The sequence below is a fragment of the Sander lucioperca genome, chromosome 2, assembly GCF_008315115.2.
Source record: "Sander lucioperca isolate FBNREF2018 chromosome 2, SLUC_FBN_1.2, whole genome shotgun sequence".
In the NCBI taxonomy this organism is placed as follows: domain Eukaryota; kingdom Metazoa; phylum Chordata; class Actinopteri; order Perciformes; family Percidae; genus Sander; species Sander lucioperca.
Window position 1 is genome coordinate 18317859 of NC_050174.1, and position 21223 is coordinate 18339081.

Consider the following 21223-nt stretch of genomic DNA (forward strand, 5'->3'; position numbering starts at 1 on the left):
GATGAAAATAATTACAATAATTAAAAAAAAAAAAAAAAAAACGGTAATCTAACTCCGGACCAAGGTCAGACCAAACTGCAAGTAAATCCGGACGCAGTACATACTTTGTGTTATGAAAAATGTCTATTGATAAATTAATTGTTTGTGATGTTGAATATAATTCCAAAAATTTGACATAAACAAATATCCATCCATCCATCTTCGTCCGCTTATCCGGTATCAGGTCGCGGGGGTAGCAGCTCCAGCAGGGGACCCCAAACTTCCCTTTCCCGAGCCACATTAACCAGCTCCGACTGGGGGATCCCGAGGCGTTCCCATGCCAGGTTGGAGATATAATCCCTCCACCTAGTCCTGGGTCTTCCCCGAGGCCTCCTCCCAGCTGGACGTGCCTGTAACACCTCCCTAGGGAGGCGCCCAGGGGGCATCCTTACCAGATGCCTGAACCACCTCAACTAGCTCCTTTCGACGCGAAGGAGCAGCGGCTCTACTCCGAGCTCCTCACGGATGACTGAGCTTCTCACCCTCTCTCTAAGGGAGACGCCAGCCACCCTCCTGAGGAAACCCATTTCGGCCGCTTGTACCCTGGATCTTGTTCTTTCGGTCATGACCCAGCCTTCATGACCATAGGTGAGGGTTGGAACGAAAACTGACCGGTAGATCGAGAGCTTTGCCTTCTGGCTCAGCTCTGTTTTCGTCACAACGGTGCGATAAATTGAATGTAATACCGCACCCGCTGCGCCGATTCTCCGACCAATCTCCCGTTCCATTGTGCCCTCACTTGCGAACAAGACACCAAGGTATTTGAACTGCTTCACTTGGGGTAAGGACTCATTCCCTACCTGGACAAGGCACTCCATCGGTTTCCTGCTGAGAACCATGGCCTCAGATTTAGAGGTGCTGATCCTCATCCCAGCCGCTTCACACTCGGCTGCGAACCGATCCAGTGAGTGCTGAAGGTCACAGGCCGATGATGCCATCAGGACCACATCATCCGCAAAAAGCAGCGATGAGATCCCCAGCTCACCAAACTGCAACCCCTCTCCACCCCGACTACGCCTCGATATCCTGTCCATAAATACTACAAACAGGATTGGTGACAAAGCGCAGCCCTGGCGGAGGCCAACCCTCACCTGAAACAAGTCCGACTTACTGCCGAGAACCCGGACACAGCTTTCGCTTTGGTCGTACAGAGATTGGATGGCCCTGAGAAGGGACCCCCTCACCCCATACTCCCGCAGCACCTCCCACAGTATCTCCCGGGGGACCCGGTCATATGACTTCTCCAGATCCACAAAGCACATGTAGACTGGTTGGGCATACTCCCAGGCTCCCTCCAGGATCCTTGCGAGAGTAAAGATCTGGTCCGTTGTTCCACGACCAGGACGGAATCCGCATTGTTCCTCTTCAACCTGAGGTTCGACTATCGACCGAACCCTCCTTTCCAGCACCTTGGAGTAGACTTTACCGGGGAGGCTGAGAAGTGTGATACCTCTGTAATTGGCACACACCCTCTGGTCCCCCTTTTTGAAAAGGGGAACCACCACCCCGGTCTGCCACTCCTTAGGCAACGTCCCCGACTTCCACGCAATGTTGAAGAGGCGTGTCAACCAAGACAACCCCTCCACACCCAGAGCTTTAAGCATTTCTGGACGGATCTCATCAATCCCTGGGGCTTTGCCACTGTGGAGTTGTTTAACTACCTCAGCAACTTCCACCAGGGAAATTGACGACAATCCCCCCTCATCCTCCAGCTCTGCCTCTACCATAGAGGGCGTATTAGTCGGATTTAGGAGTTCCTCAAAGTGCTCCTTCCACCGCCCTATTACCTCCTCAGTTGAGGTCAACAGCGTCCCATCCTTACTGTACACAGCTTGGATGGTTCCCCGCTTCCCCCTCCTGAGGTGGCGAATGGTTTTCCAGAAGCACCTTGGTGCCGACCGAAAGTCCTTCTCCATGTCTTCTCCGAACTTCTCCCACACCCGCTGCTTTGCCTCTTTCACGGCAGAGGCTGCAGCCCTTCGGGCCCTTCGGTACCTTGCAACTGCCTCCGGAGTCCTCTGGGATAACATATCCCGGAAAGACTCCTTCTTCAGTCGGACGGCTTCCCTGACCACCGGTGTCCACCACGGTGTTTGTGGGTTACCGCCCCTTGAGGCACCTAAGACCCTAAGACCACAGCTCCCCGCCGCAGCTTCAGCAATGGAAACTTTGAACATTGTCCACTCGGGTTCAATGCCCCCAGCCTCCACAGGGATGCACGAAAAGCTCCGCCGGAGGTGCGAGTTGAAAGTCTGTCGGACAGGGGCCTCCTCCAGACGTTCCCAATTTACCCGCACTACCCGTTTGGGCTTACCAGGTCTGTCCAGAGTCTTCCCCCACCCTCTAACCCAACTCACCACCAGATGGTGATCGGTTGACAGCTCTGCCCCTCTCTTCACCCGAGTGTCCAAAACATACGGCCTCAGATCAGATGAAACGATTATAAAATCGATCATTGACCTTTGGCCTAGGGTGCTCTGGTACCAAGTACACTTATGAGCATCCCTATGTTCAAACATGGTGTTCGTTATAGACAATCCATGACTAGCACAGAAGTCCAACAACAACCACTCTGGTTTAGATCAGGGAGGCCGTTCCTCCCAATCACGCCTCTCCATGTGTCTCCATCATTGCCCACGTGCGCGTTGAAGTCCCCCAGCAGAACTATGGAGTCCCCCACTGGAGCCCCATACAGGACTCCATTCAAGGTCTCCAAGAAGGCTGAATACTCCGAGCTCTTGTTTGGTGCATACGCACCAACAACAGTCAGAGTTTCCCCCCCCCACAACCCGCAGGCGTAGGGAGGCGACCCTCTCGTCCACCGGGGTAAACGTAGCGGCGCTCAGCCGGGGGCTTGTGAGTATCCCCACACCCGCCCGGTGCCTCACACCCTGGGCAACTCCGGAGAAGAAAAGAGTCCAACCCCTATCCAGGAGTATGGTTCCAGAACCGAGACTGTGCGTAGAGGTAAGTCCCACCAGATCCAACTGGTAGCGCTCCACCTCCCACACAAGTTCCGGCTCCTTCCCCCACAGAGAGGTGACGTTCCACGTCCCCAGAGCCAGCGTCTGCTGCCCGGGTCTGGTCCGTCGAGGCCCCTGCCCTTCACTGCCACCCATGTGGCAGCGCACCCGACCCCAGACATAAACAAATAACCCTTTGAAAAAAAGCAAAAAGAAATTTTTAATACGGTACAAAATACCTTTACCCAAATCTGTCCAAAAGTTGAGCAGTAAAAACAGAGGATATATGTTGCTTAGAAGTTAAAAGTGAGTTGATGGAATGTTATTTTGTTATTGCCAACTGTAAGAGCCAATTAGTGCTCTTGGTATAAATAGGAACCAATCTTTGGTTCCTCGGGTGCAACCCGGAAGAACATACAGTTTTTGACCACACGCACACCAACACCACAACGCCACAACACCACACAGGAATACATACAAGCAGTGATTTGTCTGGAAACCAAACTAAGATCTCATGGAAATAAATGGAACCAATGGTTTTAACTGCAAATATGATTTGGACTTGCATTGATCAAAAAGGTAAAGAGTGCCTCTACCCGTGGAACAGCACCTCAGGGGCTTAAAGCTTGTGCTATTGCGGCAGTCAAACCCGTAACTTACTACTCGTGAACTCGTACCAGATCATTGTCCTCCCAGTTACAGTTTTTGACGTCACACACACATAAACAACAATGGAGACCCCTGTTGATGCTGTACAGACGCCAGTGATTAACGGTGAGAAATAGAAATAAATAGAGCCAGAGCACGTTTTTCTCCCATCCAGAAATGCTGTGTGGACTAGCCAGACCCTCCTCCACAGCAATGTTTACATTTGTGACGCATTTATAATGTTTGGCGCTTTTTTCATGGTATGACATGACAGTCTATTTCTGTTTGTTGTTTCATCTGAGAAAGGGAGCTTGTGTCCCACACACACACACACACACACACACACACACACACACACACACACACACACACACACACACACACACACACACACGGCGTCTCTGTGGTGTGTTCAGGGGCAGATTTATGAGTGCTGTATGTAAACAGCTATGAACAGAGACACGCACACACACACACACACACACACACACACACACAGCATTACGGCTCCAGTTGTGTCCTGATAATTCAACATTTCCACTCTCCGTCTCCGTTGGGAGTCATTAAAGTGAAACTGTGACGGCCGGACTTGACCATTTTGATTCCTGATGTAAAAGGAAAGGCACACCAACGCATGTTTTCATGTTTTGACACCATTTATCCCCCAACAGCAGCCCCCGCCGCAGGTAAGCGACAGCCGACGTTTAATGAGGAGTGTGTGTGGGTGTCTGACACATGAAAAGAGGGAATAAATTCAATATGTGCGGAAAAAGAGAGAGGCTGGATATGCCAGTGATCTTATTTCAGTTTGAGAGAGCAGAGAGAAAAGGGACAGAAAGATAAACTCAGCAGGCAGTTTAACACAAAGGAAAAGTAGATACAGTATAACAGAAGACTTATAGGAGCCAGTTTTTTTTTTTAACCGTTATTTAACCAAGAGAAATCCCATTGAGATTCAGAATCTCTTTTTCAAGGGAGTCCTGGCCAAGACAGCAGTACAAAAGTTCCGTATTTAAAATATACAGCAAAAACAGACAACATAAAACAGAAAAAAAGGTTGGCAAATTAACATCATCTCCACATAATCACCAGCAGCACTCAGTAGCAGCACATGTGCATATAGTACTCAAGTAATCCTTTATCCTAATTTTAAACTGTATCAATGTTGGTAGGTAGTCTAATTTAAGATGTTTCTGCAGTTTATACCAGGATGATGGAGCAAAAAATTTAAAGGCACTTTCACCGAAAACAGTTCGTGTTCGGGGAATGTCATACAAGATTTGCCCATATGATCGAAGATTACATTTCCCGGTAGTGACTTTAGGAGTCAGGAGAGAACATAAATAAGGAGGGAGTTTACACAGTATGCCTTAAAGAGAAAAATATACCAATGCTCCAACCTGCGATTATGCAAAGAAGGCCAACTAACACTCTCATACAAGCTACAGTGATGAGTACGAAAACTAGAATTAGTTACAAATCTTAGTGCTGCATGGTATACTGAGTCCAGCATTTTCAGAGAAGATTGATTTGCATGCATGTATAAAATATCACCATAATCCAGCATTGACAGAAATGTTGCTTGTATAAGTGTTTTTCTCGCACTAAAAGAGAAACAGCCTTTGTTTCTATAATAGAAACCCAGCTTCACTCTAAGTTTTTTTGATAGACACTCTATATGCTGCTTAAAGGACAAACTTTCTTCTAAGAAGAACCCAAGATATTTGTAGACTGATACTCGTTCAATTACTCTCTCATCTAGAGTAACAATCTGACAAACATTGTCTGTGTTCCTTGATTTAGAGAAGCACATCATTTTAGTTTTGTCAGAGTTTAATACAAAGTCTCAATTTTTGAAGATTCTTCTGAATAATGTTAAAAGCAGATTGCAGGTCCTCTGAGGCCCTTGTTAAGGAAGAGGCAGAACAATACAAAATGGTATCATCCGCATAAAAATGACACTTTGCTTTTGTTACATTCTGACAAGTCATTTATATAAATAGTAAATAAAATGGGCCCCAAAATGGACCCCTGAGGGATAATTCACACATAATTCATTTACATAAAAATCTGATTTCACTCTGCGTATTTGAGAGACACATTTGTTTCTCAGGTGCCTAAAATATTGCCAGTCTGAGCTGTTTTTGGATTTCTTTACCGTTGCCCAAGCAAGATCACTCTCATGAATTAAATCAGACAATTGTTCTGAAAACCACGGATTATCACGCCCTTTAATCTTATATTTCCTAAGAGAAGCATGTTTGTTTATAATGTCCAAAAAAAGTGATTTGAAATATTGCAATGCTATCTCGGGCTCCGGGATCAAATTTACCCTGGTCCAATCACAAAAATTAAGATCAATTAAAAAAGCTTGTTCACAGAACGACTTAAGATTCCTCTTAATTATAATACGCGGTTTACATTTAGATATCCTGGTATCTCTCACACCCGCAATAACGCAGTGATCACTCAAATCATTTGCAAAAACACCAGTAGCTTTGTATTTCTGTGGCACATTGGTTAAAAACAAATCAAGTAGCGTAGACTTTTCAGGATGTTTAGGGTTTGGCCTAGTAGGCGAGCCTATAATTTGGGTCAAATTCGCGGAGTCACAAAAACTTTTAATTAAATCAGATGCCGGAGTTAACCAGTCCCAATTTAAGTCACCCATTGAAACCAATTCAGTATATTTTATAGATGACAAACAATCGGACAATGAGGTCAATGTATCCTTTGGTGCAGAAGGAGGTCTATAACATCCCGCAACTGTTAAAACACAATTCTTCGATAATTCAATTTTCAATGCTAGCAATTCAAATTGTTTAGGCACAGACTTGGATAATTGTACTGTTGCCTGCAAACAATTTTTTACATAGATCACCACTCCTCCACTTTTAGCACGGCGATCAGTACGAAATATATTATACCCCTCCATATAAATATAACTATCAGGAGTGGATCTACCCAGCCATGTCTCAGATAACACCATAATATCAACATTTGTCGATTTGGCCCAAATTCTGACCATATCAATTTTTGGCAGTAGACTTCTCACATTTATGTGCACAAAAACAATATCAGACCTATCACCCACTAGAACCTCCCGGTGCACCTCATACTCTGAGATTTCAAGCAGACAGAGCAAAGACAAAAAGGCAAGAACCATACTCGCCATGATGGAATTTGCACACCACAGAGCAGGATAGCTGGAGTGGCACAACGGCTAATGGTGGAGTGGAGGGACTCAGGCTGTAGCTGTTGGAAACCCAGGCTATAGCTGGTAGCTAGTGGAGAGACCAAGGCTGTAGCTGGTAGCTGGTGGAGTGTAGGCCAGGCAGTAGATGGAACCCAGGCTGTAGCTGGTAGAAACCCAGGCTGTAGCTGGAGTAGGAGGCCAGGCTGTAGCAGGTGGAGACCCAGGCTGCAGCTGGAGCAGGCAGAGCGATGCAGGTCCACCCCGAAAGTGGATGGACACAAAAATCCAGGCAAAATCCAAACTCCCAGTGAAAAAAAAAATCAATAGGCCTGTGCTGCTGTTTCAGGCCAAAGTCAAACCCCACAGCAGCAGATGGTTTGCAGCAAAAGGGCCAAACTGATTAGGCAGAGCACATGGAGCAGGCCACCAAATCAGGTGAAAATAGTTCATAAGTTGAGGAGTAAACCACAATTTTTAAAATGGCTCACACCAATCTTTGTTGAGAGGCAAACAATTTGTTAGAGAGGATGTTAAAATCCATTAAAAAACATGTTAAAACATGTTAAAACAGACAGTTACACGACCAGAACCACTCAAGGGTGTGAAGGCAGCTCCCTATAATGAGGTTTCCATATTATTACACAGCAGGATCAAATCCTGAACACACAACTGGGGAGCAGAGTTCACTTCCCGGGGAAGTCGGCAGAAGCAAAACAAGCTACAATGTAAGTTAATAGTAATTGTCCAGCTTGTATTAACCTTCACAAAAGTGCTCGTTTTGCCGCTGACACACACAGATTATTATTCTAAGTGTCTGACAACATTATGGGAAGGATTTCTAAGGACATAGCCGCGGGAACATATTTTGAGTCAGCGGTGCTGACAAATTTTCAAGAGTTGACCTTTAAAAACCTATTTAAGACCTTTCTGTTTAACCAGAAACAGCTCTGAAGTCGCTACCTCTAAACCCACCAGAGTCCATTTAAAAAACAATACTTTTATCGTGTATAGAGCCAACATATTTTCACATAAAAATCGGTAAACTGTGTGGTTTATTTCAACCCCAACTAGAGTTGTGATGGTTGGAAAAGTGTAAAGATGAGCCAAAACGGCTTTTCATAGTTTTATTTTGTTTCTGTCCACTTTGAATGACGATGCTAAAATTACTGTTTATTTACATGGAGTCTGGTGGGTTTAGCAAACGCAAATGTTTTTCTTTAAAAAAAAGGATCTTACTCTTTAACAGAAAGGTCGACCTCCTTAGAAATCCTTCCCATAATGTTGTCAGACACTTAGAATATTAATCTGAGTGTGTCAGCGACAAAACGAGCACTTTAGTGACACTAGTGTACACTTAGTGTACACACTAACAGGGCTCTCAAGTTTTGAAGACAGGCAAGAGTGACATTCTTGAAAAATTTTAGCATTAAACACTTCATTTCCTGCATTCTGGTGACTTTGTATATAAATAAATAATTAACTAATAAACCCCTGGACTGTAATATTGTTAAGTTTGAGCAAGATTTCTGCTCATGTTCAAAACGTTGTCCACATTCAAAATATATCTGTGTTCTCTGAGATTTGGAGGAGTCGTGAAATTTTGAGAAAAATAAAGTTATAATAGTCAGTATATTTCGGAAAATAATCTACCTGCACCATAGTCTGCTGTGCATTACGTGATTGCTCTGCTGATACGGTAGATGTCAGACCATCTGACAGACACAGAGCCCCGTTGTGTGGCGGGAGTGTGTGACAAAAGACCGAAATGACACTTGAGAGCCCTGCACTAAAAAACGCTGGGTTATTTTAATAATTCAAATGCTTGGTTAAGGCTGTTGGGTTTTAGGTTGGGTGGATTTGACCCAACGCAATGGGTTAAACGAAAGCGAGGCTCATTCTTCCACCATTTGCAAGAGTGTCCTTGCCACTAGGCCATTTCTGGACAGAAGGCACCAGGACGTCGATGACCATAGCTCCGGTAAGTGATAGGAAACTTTAAAAGACGGTAAAACAATACAAATAGGTTAGAATAGCCAGACAATTTTAATGATAGTGTTGACTGAAACTTATTTAGCGTCCTGAACGTCATGATTGATTGACGCACTTGACAGTGAAAATGATGGAGACAAATAAGAACGTTAGCGTTAAAGTTATGGCCTGAGCTCTCGAAATTTTTATAAAACCTGATAATAATGCAAAAGAGGACAATGATAAAGTAAAGAGACTTGCCCCCTCTTAAGTGTTAAGCAGTCTAACAGTTACGAGGTATGTTTGTGTAGGTTTTTTCTGTATTGTTAATGTACCTAAAGTAACTAACATTAGCCTAGGCTCCAGTGAGTCAGCATGTAATCAAGCTAGTTTATTTTACAATAATTAGAAGTATAATGAGACGGTTGTGTTTCTCTAATATTAGCGCATATTTGAATGTAAGTGTATTGTGTCACGTGACGCTTAATATGGATAATTGTTAGTAACGCTATTACTGTACAAGAAACAGGCATCATTTGGCCCGTTTCCATGTAGTTACATAGTCACTGATATGATCATAACCACTACAGTGCTCAATTACCTATTTTTGAGGGGGAAATAAACTTTTTTCGCCGCAAAAATTTTGCTGCGAAAGCACGAACTGTCCTCTGGAGGACACCCACCAGACCAGCGGGCGCCCGTGGATTGTTGTCGGCCGCGGCAGGCGGGGTAGGTGGGGAGGAAGTAGAAGGATGCCGGTCGGGCCTGCTAGCCTGGCTAACGCAACTAATACACAGTTCGCCACTGCAGAGACTACTATTCACCAACGCCAGATGGATCGCACACAAAATGGATGTATATGCTACAAATACACACAGAACTGCTGCTTGATGATTATTACCGAAGCCGGACTGAAGACACTCACTCATCCCAGACGGCAGCTAGCAGCTAACAGGGTAAGTGAATTTAAACAATGTCTGAGTTGAAAGCGCATCTTGTTGTCATGTAAGGGCCCTGTTCATGTTGCACAGACATTTTAATTGCATTTTGTGTCTGTTAAAGAGGCACAAAGGCACTCTTTATGATATGCCCCCAAAACTGCTGTTTTAGCTAAGTGGGAGCTCTCGGCATTAGCTACAGCAGCTCCATGTTGCTAGCACCGATTCGGATCGTTTTTTTTGCTATCGACAGTACTCACATACTTATAGCGATCAAGATTAACGTAAAAATTGCCCGGAGTTCTCCTTTAAGATTTAAAAGTTGGTTCGATAGTTCAATGCATGAAGTTTGAGAAATTGTGACTATTTTGTCCGTTTACTGATGTAATAAGTGAATGCAGACATAACATGTTTTAAATCAGAAAATGTAAAATTATTTACTTTTAACTTAAATGAATTGTAATGTTTAATTTTGTCTTAAGTGATATATTTGGCTTGTAGCAATAAAAAGAAAATGCTGGGATGTTATGTGCTTGATTATTTCATAATTTCATCAATACATTTCTTAATGCAAAAAATCGAGTGAGAAAAAAATAAAGATAACCCAGAATGTGGGTTGTATTTTTCCAACCCATTTTAGGTAGTATTAACCCAACAACATGGTCATTTTAACCCATTTTTGGGTAGAAAATATAACCCAACATGCTGGGTTAAAACAACCCAGTGCTGGATTGGTCCATATTGGACCCAGCACTGGGTTACCAAGATAACCCAAGTTAGGTTATTTTTAACCCAGCATTTCTAAGTGTAAATACAAGCTGGACAATTGTCCTATTAACTTACATTGTAGCTTGTTTCTCTCTCTTAATACTGGACCAATGTCACAGATTGTTGTCAGTCACTTAGACACAAAACATCCAGGGGCCTGTTTCACAAAACCAAGATAAGGGATTAAGCCGGGATTTATCAGTTATCCTGGATGATTCGCGCCTTGACTCGGTTTCACGAAAATGGAGGCACATAAATCACCATGGAGATTTATTCTGTGCAGCTAGCCTGCTCCCGACCAGGCTAACAGCCAGGATTTATTTAATCCTGGAGCCTTTTCTGATCATCCAGCAGTGGTTTTACCCTATTGTTATCAGCCTGGATTAAAATACAACAGGTGCATATTGCTGTTCCTTTAAGTACTGTTATTATTTAAAGTTGTGACCATTATTTGTTTTAATAATTATTCATGTGACAGTTATATTGCTGTATGACGACTGCTGTTCATATTGTTAGTTTGATGAAAATATTATGACAGTTGTTGAGATAATTAGAAAATGCTGATAAAATTTTCAATGTGTTTTAAATTTTGTTACTAAGGGCAATACATACAATGTTTTACATTTCTATAGTTGACCAATGCACCTTGAATTATTTGAGTTGATTCATTTTTTTTTAATTCTTTAACAATAACGATCATGTTTGTTCCGCTGCCATGTGCATTGTATTTGGCATTCTTAGCACACAATTTGTGTTGTCTAGTAAACTGGGACTATAATTGGGGAGGATTGTACAATTTAAAGAACATGTCCTAATTGTACAATCCTCCCAAATTATAGACTTAGTTCACTGGACCAGTAACTATCTAGTGTTGTAGGCTACTGTACATTCATGTAACAACAGGGGGAGGACACCCCAATGGTTTTGACCTTATATTTTGCTGGGGGGGAAATAACTGATGAATATACTCTGTTCCATTCATGTTTACAGTGTGCATGGAATTTCTCACTTAATTATCTTTATAGTTTCTAGATTTTAGAGTCCAATTTCTTCAGTGTCTTTATTTTCTATGTCCATATATACAAGGGAGCAAGGCATATAATATGTAGAGAAGGAAACTCGTCCTCTATAAAAAAAAATTAAAAATTAAAAAACGCGAGAAAAAGCGTGGCAGATAATAGCGGACAGACTGAATGATGATATAAAAATATACATTTACGAACTACTGCTCTTAACTGAAACCATTCAATGAGTCACTGTCATTTGCAAAAACAAACAGTTGTACACTTTGCATTAAATGCGAGCAGTGGAAGTTAATATGACTTAGGAAATGTATATTTTAGCCCATGAGGGAGAGGGAGGAACAGAACGAAGAGATATTTATGCATCATACTCTAGCGTTGTAGAAAATTGATCTTCGTGGTAAATTTCCTGAGTAACATTATCTTTTGCTTACTTTTAAGGCAAAGAGTACAACTGTTAATTTGTGCAAATGATTAGTAGCCTAATCTTTGAATGGAATGATTATGACGGTTTCAATTCAGAGCAGTGGTCAGTAAATGTATATATTTAGGCTACTTACGCATTCAGTCGGTCCGCGATCGGCTGCTACGCTTTCTCTCGCTGTTTCATTACAGCGGCCGTGTTTCTTTTCTTTTTATACAAATAATGTGTTTCACGTCATCATACTTCCACAAGAAGCTGCTGCTCGCTCTGTATAAAGTATGTACAATGCGTATTCTCCATTTTGGCATCAGTAAATCTGTGATCGACCACACGGTCTTTTGAGGAAAGCTGTGGACGCGCATCTATCTGAATTACTTCATCCTGACTCGACCTAGTCGCTCCTCCTCAGCCTGGCTTGGCCTTCGTGAAACGCACCAAGCCAGGATGAACAGATTAGACTAGGTCAAGCCTGGCTTTATCAGTTATCCTGGATTTATATATTCTGCTTTTGTGAAACAGGCCCCAGGTTGAAAAAAACTGTAGTTACCCTTTAAGGAGAAAAAACACAAGACTTTCATTCAGGAAACGTGTTCGGGTTTTAACCCAAACCTCCATCTTTTTCCTAAACTTAACTGGCTTCACTGCATAAAACTGACTTTTTGGTCAGCTAAACTTCACTATACTGTCCGTTGAAATGACCGGCAGCTCGGGGTGCTCCGTACCCGGCTCACAGTCACCTTTTATGGGTGAACTGAACTACCTACTGCCACTGATACGACGGAGCTCTGTGGTGGCTAAACACAACCAAGCAACTGGCGCTCTGCATCACGTGACCAGCCAGCGGTTGCTTAGTTTCGTCAGATATTGTGTGCATACGTTTTCGTACTTTATCATATAATACTTGTGTTGTCCTTGGGTCAAATTTGACCCGTTCTCAAAGTTTTTTAAGTCAGAAATATATGTTTCTTTCAACCAAATTGCCCAAAAATAAAATGGATGCATGCACATTGTATGGGACCCATGCAACATTCTTCACGGGTAAAATTAATGATTACTTTCATTGCATTTTGGGTATTTTGTTTTTTTTTCAATTTTATATCGTTTGAAAAACACTGTTTTAATGGTTTCAAAAACAATAATTCATATCTGCTTCGGTTTAACTAAAAAATTTGGTACAATGTCATTTAAATTAGGTTTGTTGACCATGCATAAAAAATACAACGTTGAAATAAGTGGCAAACATGTTTTTAAGAAGCGCCAAAAATTAAATTTTTTACCCTGAAGGACAACAAGTTCATGGTCGACGGGAAGACAACATAAGCGGCAAACATCGAAAAAAGCCACTAAAACGTTGAAAGAAAACCCCGCCACGAATGTTGAAAACAGCTGAGGAAACATTTGTACTTGACTTACGTAAATGCAGGACTTTAACTTGAGTATTTCTACCGTGTGGTGTAGCTTGTTTGGCTGTAAAAGATCTGAACCCTTAATTCTTCCCCCTCTGGTTAAATGATCGTGTCAAAGGGAGAGGAAGTGAGTGACTCCTTGTTAGCTTCAGATGTTAAACAGCTGTTTCTGATCATCAGCCGCGTAACCTGATTTCCCTCCGAAACACCAGCAGTCTTCTTCATATATCCCACGGATCAGACACTGAAGACGCTGCAGACGTTAGCGCAGTGGTTCTCAAGCTTTTTTCAATAATTGAGTGTTTTTAAGCCATGTACCCCCTAACCAGCGCGAATAATAAGGGGTAGAAAAGAAGTCTCTATAAAGAGGAAGAATACAGCGATGTCAGCGATAGATTTACTAAACAATAGCCTTGGACCTGGAAAACATTTAAATGATGATGAGAAAAGGCGACAAAAAGTTGGAAAAATACGGTAGACAGAAGGAAGTAAGACAAAAAACACAGTAGAAAGAAAGAAGGCAACATAGGGCGACAAAAGTGACAAAAAATAACAAAAAGCGACAAACTTCGAAAAAAGTGACAAAAACAGAAAATAAACTTTAAAGAAAAAAAGACAGTAGAAAAAAGTAAGGAAAAAAGGCAAGAATAGGTCGAAACAAGCGACAAAACCTTCAAAAAAAAAAGCTGACAAAACTTCAAAAACAGCAACAAAAACTTTGAAAAAAACAACAAACTTTGAAAAAAAGACAATAGAAGTAACTACAGACTTGTAACATTTACATATATAAAATGGACCAACAGACCCCGTTGCTCTGGACGGAGACCAGTGAAGGATATTAGAAGCACTTTTCCGGTGATGGCTGAGCGTTACTGAGCAGCCTCCAACTGAGCTTGAAGACGTAGATGTGACGTGAGCAACCTGTCTGAAAGTTGGAAGTCTTCTGGTAGCTGTGCCAAGAGAAATCTCAATCATTCCCAATCTTGCAGAGACGGAGAGCGTAGGTATATGTAAGGAGATAACATAGGCACAGGCTAATTATTGATCACTAAAATGCTAGTTAACATTAGTAATTAAACTTAAACAGCTAATGTGAGACGAAACTGCCTGCGAGCTTCTCCTGTACTATACGGTAATTCCTCTACTATGAGACAGTAAGTCGCGTGGTTATGACACAATCGTTAGGCTATTTTTACAAAAACGTCTGCTACGGAGCCATAACGTGAGGTACAAGGTAATGGAGCCTTTTATATATTGTTGTGTTTCTTTAGAAATAAACAATGGACAAATAAAGTCTTTAAACGCTTCAGATGTAAAGTTATTCTCTGTCAAAGTGACGTCAAAATGAATGGCAGTCAATGGGATGCTAACGGGAGGTGATGGTTTATAAGCATCAAAATGGCGCCATAGGAGGTTCGCGGTCCGAAGAGAAGCTTACCCCCTTGCCTTGTAACTGAAAAACATTTTGCAAAAAATGTCACGTACCCCCTGCAGTCCTCCAGAGTACCCCTAGGGGGACACGTACCCCCTGCAGTCCTCCAGAGTACCCCTAGGGGGGACACGTACCCCCTGCAGTCCTCCAGAGTACCCCTAGGGGGACACGGACCCCCTGCAGTCCTCCAAAGTACCCCTAGGGGGACACGTGCCCCTATTTGAGAAACACTGCATTAGACAGTGGGAGACGCTGATGTTCTCCACCGGGATGCTGAAGCTTCATATCTAAAACAAAATGGGTGAACAGAGCGAGTGGGCGGATCAAACTGCTGACTAGGAATGACTCAGCAGGTTTTAAAGTCACTTTTTTGGATCGTGAGATGATTTCATTTTCCTATGCAGTCATTTTTAACTTCAAACAACCTATTGTCTTGTGGGTTTCAATTCGGGGGCGGGGGGCATGGCTTCAGCAGTCACCAAATAGGTGGACTGGCAATCTGGCAAAAAAAAAATAAAATGCAGCAACACTGGCGTTTCACACTATGGAGCCCAGAGCCTCCTGTCTGGTGCCGTCGGGCTTCTACTTTTCAAAATAAAAGCATGTCATAATATGTTTTAAATATGCAAGCATTTCCATTCTATTCTAAGATGGTGCCATGGTAGTTTATTTGAAGGTGTTATGAATGGCTCCAGTGTGAGTATTACTTAACTATGAAAGCCTGTAATTGCGCCTCATGCTGCTGTTGCCATAATCTCACGTGAGCCTGGTTTTTGCAATTATAAAGCGAATAATGTCCCCGTCTGAAATTGGCCCAGTAAGGGACGGGATTGCCAAGGCTGAATTTGTGTCCCAATCCACCCACGGCAGTCACATCATTACAGACAATGTTGGGGAGTAACGGAATACATGTACCGGCGTTACGTATTCAGAATACAAATTATGAATAACTGTATTCCGTTACAGTTACAATTTAAATAGTTGGTATTTAGAATACAGTTACATTGTTGAAATCAATGGATTACATGATGATGATACTTTCTGTTTCATGAGTTTATTTACTCTCAACTACTTTCAACTCCATGTATTTCCCAGAAGCCCCAATATGAAAACGAAAAAAATGAGCTATTTGCGAGATCACTGATAGAAGTAGAGATGAAGCCGGAACCGGCACAACAGAGCCAGGGCAGGAATGCGTTTCTATCTTGGAAATTCAAACAGCATTTCACATTAAAGAAAGAACAGGGAGAACGAAATATAACCTCTGCTTGCCAGCATCCAAATTACTCCACCTCCAACCTGAAGAAGCATTTAAAGTAAGTTATTTTTTTCAATTAGCCAAGGGTAGTCTGCTGTAGTTTTACTGGTCACCTTGGTATTTTATAGTTGATGTGCAACTTTACATTCTCCTATGTGCTGATGTACTAGCCCCAGAGCTGTTGAAAGACTGACTAGCCCTGTTTGACATGCTAGCTAACGTTAGCTAAAATTAGCTCGTGGTAGCTTAGACTGCGGTTAGATTTTTGTAGTATGCAGTTCGGGACTACAAATACAAAAATCTATCTGCTTGTTCAGGTACACATTCAGCCAGTTGGAACAGAAAAACACACCAGAATAGGCCTGTTTAGTAAGCTGTATGTGATGGCCGCATTCCTACACTTATAAAATGCAATTCAATGTGGAAGTAATCCAACTCAGATTGAGTAACGTAAAGGAATACATTACAAATTACATTTTTGGGCATGTATTCTGTAATGAAATATCCAGCCACCCCCCCATCCATCCCATCCATCCACCCATCCATCCATCCATCCATCCATCCAACCCCCGACCCACCCACCCACCCACCTATCCATCTATCATCCATCCATCCATCCATCCACCCCCCCGACCCACCCAGCCACCCACCTATCCATCTATCATCCATCCATCCACCCCCCGACCCACACAGCCACCCACCTATCTATCTATCATCCATCCATCCATCCATCCACCCACCCACCCATCTATCTTCCATCCATCCATCCACCCCCCCCACCCACCTATCCATCCATCCATCCATCCACCCATCCATCCACCTATCCATCCATCCACCCATCCACCCACCCATCTATCCATCCAACCATCCACCCATCCACCCATCTACCCATCCATCCATCCATCCAGCTATTGTCCCATAACTTTGACTTTTCATTATTCCCAGACACATTATGTGCGTTTCTTCATTTTATTTTCCAGCTGTGTGCTGCAGCGCCGCTGTCATCATGTTTAATTCATCGTTTATCAGTGGAAACATTCCTCCACTTGAAAGTGAAGCGCGGTGCTCGTCCAGTGCCTGATAGGCGTTCACGGTGGGATTACTGCTGGGACTCGGAGAGAGCTGGAGAGTTAAGCTGAGGGAGAAGCACAGTGGAGAGTATGCTAATGAGGATGCATGAAATGCATCATCCTCTCCCCTTTAAACTCCTATCTCACCTGCCACTCACTCTTTATTCTCATCCTGGTGTCTCCCCCCCCCCCCCCTTCATCCCCTCTGCGTTGCTTGTTTTTGTCTCTTCTGTCTGCAGACGTGTCGCTGTCTTCATGTTGCTCTCTGCGTTAACTCTGTGACTGACTGAGCCTAAGCAGTCAGCGAGTCCCGTCTCTGTGAATGATCGTGAGAGAGGGGCAACGCATTTTACATTAAAGGGGTTATAAATAAATAGGAGAGACAAAAATGTTGGAAAAAGAGACTAACATTTTGGAAAAAGAGAGAGAAATGTCAAAAAATGGTCAAAAATGTCTGAAAAAGAGACAAAATGTGAAAACGAATTGATGTGCATAACTTTTCGTATTGTTATGCACATTAATTAGTTTTCGTATCCTACGAAATGAAGTGACCGCCCGGCTAGAGAGCTCCATCGTATCAGCTGCTGGTTGAGTTTAGCCGACAAAAACTGAGCATCGGGCAGCGACGACATCGACATCGCGCAGCTAAGTTTAGACACCAAAACAACTAGTTAAGATAAGGAAAAAGATCATGGTTTGGATTAAAAAAACTCCCGGGACATGAACACCTGTTTCCTGGGTGAAAGTCTTGTGTTTTCTCCTTAACTTCTTCAGGACATGAACACCTGTTTCCTGGGTGAAAGTCTTGTGTTTTCTCCTTAACTTCTTCAGGAGATGAACACCTGTTTCCTGGTGAAAGTCTTGTGTTTTCTCCTTAACTTCTTCAGGACATGAACACCTGTTTCCTGGGTGAAAGTCTTGAGTTTACTCCTTAACTTCTTACATGAACTCTGCTCCCCATCTTGAAAGCTCTGTGTTTTTGGAGCCAAACATCCCTTCCGACCTCCTCCCTACGAGGATCTTCACACTCTTATACAGCAGCAGTCAATGTGCTGAGTAATAAATACAAGGAATACATACCAGTTACAGAGCTTTTCTTGTCATAGATATATGTACGAATGCTTCATGAGAACAGGCTGAGAGGTGAAGGTTGAGGAGAGGTTTAAAGAAAATGAAGATGCTGCTCACTTACAAAATTGTGAAAAAACATGATTTTTTCTTGAACTACTAAGAGAAAATCATATCCACTCTACAAGAAGGTATCTTGGCAGATTTTATTCCTTTTTCGATTGAGAATGTCCTCCCAATAAAAACTCCTGCATAGGTCGTTTGTTCCAGCATCATTCTGACATATATCTAGGCGTCCTCTAGTGGCCGTAGTAGTTCTGACGGGAGCAAAGCAGGAAGTATGGTGAGGAAGTATAAGAGCGCCAAATGTCCTGGTAAGGAGGCAGGTTGATTTGGGGGGGGTGTCAAACAAACGCATGACTTTTACCCAGGAGACTGGGGTTCATGTCCCGTTTGAAAAGAAAAGGAGACAGAGAGGTTTTTTTTTAACTTTAGGGAACAAACGGAGCTACGTCACATTCTACGTCACGTGGTAACCTTCAGGAAGTGAAGTCACGTCTGATTTGAACCCAAACCTCCATCTTTTTATCAGTAGTTTTGTCTAAACCCTAACCAAATTGGGACCGTTTCACATTAACCACGTGTTGAAAACAGCAACCGTTACCTTCTCTGGGTAACACAAAATCGACAAAAAAAAAAAGTTGTAAAAATAGTCGAAAAAACCCCGATAAAAAGGTTGGAAAAAGCGACAAAAGAAGTTGTACAAAAGTTTTAAAAAAGCGACAAAATGTGTCGGAAAAAAGTGACAAAAAAGTCAGAAATAGCGACCAAAAAAGCGACAAAATATATCGAAAAAAGGGAAAAAAACACATGACTAAAAAGCGACAAAATACATCGAAAGAAAGCAACCAAAATGTTGAAAAAGGTGACAAATATTTTTCTGGTGATTTCATATTTTGTACGAGTCATCCTCGCTCAAAGCCCAAATCTCCTGTTTGAGGTGTTCTCCAAAAAGAATGATTTCTAGTTTTTAAGGTTTCCGTCTAGTCGTGTTGATTTGAAGAAGCACCACATGAATAAAGATTATATTACTCATTCATGTTCTTTCTCCGTGGAGTTTCTCCCAGCATGCACTGGGAACACCTCGGACAGATGGGGATTATAGGAGACTTCATTATTTCCTCAAGATCTCAGTGTCTATGAGGAGAGATGAGGCTGCCTCACACAGGAGAGAAAATAAACACACAATGTTATTCTCTTCTCCTGCCAAACTTTTCTCTGTTTCCCAGAGAATTGGAAACCTGCAGCCACCCAGAAGACCACATTAATGATTCATACCCACGGTGCTGGCTGCTTTCAGGAGGTCGCATTAGCAGACGCAGAGCGAGGGAGAGTGCACAGCTTCTTCTGAGGAAACCTAACGATGTTCACGAATCAATGAACAACAACAAACTGCAACCGACAAACGGCAGGAGAAAATTTCTGCACTATCATGAGGTTTAGAGAATTGTGGACCCGAATGCAGAGACAGACAGGTAGTGTTGAGCTTGAGGATTTAATAATAAAGTCCATGCCAACGAAAGGAGTCCTGGAACAGCAGGCAAAATACAAAAACAGGAACAGGAACAGGCAGAATCCCAAAAACAGGAGCAGGCAGAATCCCAAAAACAGGAATAGCAGGGAACAGGAATACAGAGGCAAACAGGGGTGGACTAACACACAAAATCCAAAAACCAAAACACAGAGAACAACAGGGTAGACTCCACAAACACCCTACACAGTACAATGACCTGACAACAGACAAAGGAAACACAGAGACCAAATACACAAGTAAACAAGGGTCAACAAGAGGCAGCTGACACAAGGGCTGGGAACAGGTGAAAGACATCAGACAATCACAAAGGCGGGAAAACCAAAAGACAGGAGGTAAAACCAGACAGAAAACCAGACTACCAAAATAAAACAGGAAACAGAAACATACACAACCATAACATGCACAAATGTCCCGTCGACCACTTGTTGTTCTTCCGGGGACAAAATTGAAATTTTTTTATTTTGTGCTTTTTCCAACGTTTTGGTATGCTTTTGACGCTGGTTTTAAACATTTTTGACGCTGGTTTTAAACATCACTTTTTTTTATTCATGGTCAACAAACCTAATTTAAATGACATTGTACCTAATTGTTGAGTTTAAAAAAAACAGAAATTATGAATTATTTTGACTAATAGTTGAAGTCAAGGACTGAGTGGGTAATCCCAGACTGGTATATGTTAAAGTTTAGTCAGCAGCACATTTTTTTTTTTTTGAAACGCTATAAAATGGAATAAAATACCCAAAATTCAGTGGAAGTAATTCATTAATTTGACCTGCGAACAACGTTGGCATCAGTGGCTTCCATACAACTCACATATGCATTCAAGTTATTTTTGGGAAATTTGGATGAAAGAAACCCATATTTCTGATATAAAAAAACAATGAAAATGGGTCAAATTGGACCCGAGGACAACACAAATTTTCCCCGTTAAAAAATAATTTCATCTCCAAAATATGCAACATCGAAATAAGCTTCAAAATGTTACAAAAAAAAAAAAAACACAGAAAGAAAGCGCCAAAAACGTTGGAATAAGTGACAAAACTTAGGAAATAGTGCCGTAAACGTTGACAAAAACGCCAACAAATAGGGGACAAAGACATTGGAAGAAAACTTTATTTTGCGTTTTTGTATGTATGTGGCGATTTTTGGTCAGTCAGCCAAACATTCCAAAACAAAGAATTATGAAAACCAGCAGGACTTGCAGCCCAACACGCAATTTAATATTTAGCACCGCCCAAGACGATTGGGATTGGTTTAAAGAAATGCCAATAAACCAGAGCACGTTCATCCTCCCATCCCGGGAATGCTGTGTGGGCTAGCTCAGACCTTCCTCCGCAGCGCTGTGGAGGAAGAGCTGGCAATGCCAGACTATCACCGGCCAAACCAGCTCGTAACTTCACAAAGTTAGGGGGTCAGCTCAAAGCCCTGA

The 21223-nt window shown here is 42.5% G+C and overlaps 1 protein-coding gene across 1 annotated transcript in view; it reads right to left on the reverse strand.

The window, feature by feature from the left end:
- doc2a (double C2-like domains, alpha) overlaps positions 1-21223 on the reverse strand; it is a 78959-nt gene that overhangs the window by 57045 nt on the left and 691 nt on the right. The window lies entirely within an intron of this gene.